Source organism: Chrysochloris asiatica, unplaced genomic scaffold (genome assembly GCF_000296735.1).
Source record: "Chrysochloris asiatica unplaced genomic scaffold, ChrAsi1.0 scaffold00025, whole genome shotgun sequence".
Taxonomy (NCBI): domain Eukaryota; kingdom Metazoa; phylum Chordata; class Mammalia; order Afrosoricida; family Chrysochloridae; genus Chrysochloris; species Chrysochloris asiatica.
In genome coordinates this window covers 23,616,712-23,619,388 of record NW_006408543.1, presented here as the reverse complement: position 1 = coordinate 23,619,388, position 2,677 = coordinate 23,616,712, and the positions used below count along the sequence as shown (strand labels likewise).

Below are 2,677 nucleotides of genomic sequence, written 5' to 3'. Positions count from 1 at the left end.
CATTATTTCCTAATCCCAGTTCTTATAGAACTCTTTGAAACCCCTCAAACACCTGCATATAGAAGCAAGAAAAGATAATTTTTGAAATTTGAAATTCGAGCCCAGAGGTACCTCCGAAGACAGACCTGGCAATCTGTTTCTGAAAAGTTACAGCTTTGAAAACCCTTCAGGCTGTTTTCTGCTCTTTACACATGGGGTCACCATGATTCTAGAGCAATTCAGTAACAACTTATAACAACAATAAAGACCATGGTGGTTATGGTTATGTGTCATGTAGTCAGTTCCGGCTCATAGCAACCTCGTTTACAATTTCTGAGGTTGTAAATCTATAAATCTTTATGGGAGCAGAAATCCTCATCTTTCTCCTGGGGAGTGGCTTGTAGATTCAAACTGCTGACCTTGGCAGCCCAGCTTTTAGCTCCTACCTTACCATAAGAGAAAATAATTCTGAAGACTCACTTTTTATTCCTGTTGTGGTTTGTCATTAATTGCCATCAAGTTGGTTCCAGCTCAGAGCTACTCTATACAGGGCTTCCAAGGAGTGACTGGTTGGTTTGAACCACTATTCTTGTGGTTATCAATCCATTGCTTATCATACACTGCCACACCAGGGCTCCTGTAGTAATAGCTTTTATTCTGTATGTTCAAATCTTCAATGTGGCAATCTTAGTTACTTTTTCCCCTTTTGAGATAGCTGACAACTGGGTTCATTGAACTGTGCCTTGTACAGATGCTGGGGTTTGCTCATGGTACTCTTGATATACAAAACCTGGACATTTTGTCAATTCTTTAGCAGTGAAACTAGAAAGTTGGCAGCCAAGTGGATATTCTAAACAAGTTCATCATCTGTCATCTTCCCATGGCCCAGAGCCAGTGCCGGACATAGCACTTTCTTCATTTGTAAACTGATGGTGGATTTCACCTCAACTTCTCATTGTGGCTAAGCAGGGAAGGGAATTTACCAATGGTATTCAGGCCTGGTCCCAGGATCTATGGGATTTGCTTGATCAGGGACTCAGAGACCAAAGAGGCATCATATTTCTTGGGCAGCTGTTTGACCAGCTTCTCATTCTTGTTCAGTTTCTTGAGCACCTCATGTCCATGTGACAGATATTCCAACCTTTACTTTATCACAGTGCTGCTGATTCCTAAGGACACACACACAAAACTTAGGGTAGGAAGGGTGGACTGTGTCTGAGAAGTCCTTATCTTTCTGAGGATCATAGTTATTTAAGATGATCTGCACCTCCACCATGTCTAAAAGCTTCCAGTTCAATATTCTGGGTCAGGATTTCCCTTATCACCTCGTACAGGGTATCAGGAGAGATGTGCTGCTCACAGTGCCTAGCACCACAGTAACTGGAAAAGAGCAGTTGATGTCTTTTTAATGGTAAGCAACATGGTATAGGATCATGGATTTAATCTTTTAAAGCCTGGATTAAAATTTTGATTATAGCATTTGGTATGTATATAATCTTAGGGAAATTATATAATATTTCTTAGCCTCAGATTTCTCATTAATAGAATTATGGTAATTTTTCATATTTATGAGCCTGTGCATAATAGCATCTGAAACCCTATACAGGGTATCTATGAATCAGAATCACCTCCACAGCACCTAACAACAATATGCATGTTTAGGGCATATGCAACATAGCATTTGAATTTTCCATTATTTGTAATTCCAAATCCAAATGTTGCTTCTCTGCTTTGTTTGATTGCTTTACTCTTTGTTGCATGTGTCTGTGACCCAATATTCTCAGGTGAGACCCAACGCTATTCGGGTCCTTTAATACTTTATTCAGTTAAGTGAGTTAGTAACCTCAAAACTTTACCATCAATTCTGTTGCCAAAATTGTTTGATCTTAAATTCTACTAATGAAAGCTACCCCATGAAACTTTGAAAGTAGAAAAGAAGAAGGGAGTCCCACTTCCTATAGCAATGGGTAAACATGCGGACAATGTTTTTCTTGATTTCTAAGTAAGCCACATTCTGAATAGATAGCTTCCTGTGGTACCAATTCTTCCTATTTCTTAATACTGGAAAGGATCTTCCATGGTCTTTACCATCCTGCATTTTGCAAGTACCAAGTAAACTATCAGCCGTTTGAACTACAAGGTCGGTGGTTCAACCCTAGTGTGGCACTGCAGGATAAGCACTGACTTGTTGGTAACTACACACTTTGGATATATTGTCAGGAGGCACTAGTCTCTGGAGAAGGATATCAAGTTTGGTAAGGTGGAGGGTCAGAGAAAAAGAGCAAGACCCCCAGGGAGATGGATTGGCCAAGTGGCAGCATCAATAGGCTCAAGCGTGGCAATAGTAGTGAGGTTGGCCCAGGATCGGGCAGTGTTTTGTTCTGCTGTGCATAAAGTCTCTATGGGTTGGTACCAACTTGATGGCACCTAACAACACCTAACAACCCTAGTGTGGCACTATGGGCTAATTCATCAAACTTCAAAGTCATTTGAATTGCAAAGTCGGTGGTTCAGGCTCACCAGCTGCTCCTTGGAAACCATATACAGGGTCACTATGTGTCAGAATTGACTCGACAGCACTTAACAACAACAACCCAAACAACAACAACCCAATCACTTGAAGTTCTGGTATGGTGATGTGGGCTAATGCACTGGACTACAAAGTCGATTTGAATCACCAAGGACAGTGATTCAAACT

The 2,677-nt window shown here is 40.8% G+C and overlaps 1 pseudogene; it reads right to left on the bottom strand.

Annotated features, from left to right (window-relative positions):
- Positions 1 to 670: 670 nt before the first annotated feature.
- LOC102821367 overlaps positions 671 to 2,677 on the bottom strand; it is a 6,334-nt pseudogene continuing 4,327 nt past the window's right edge.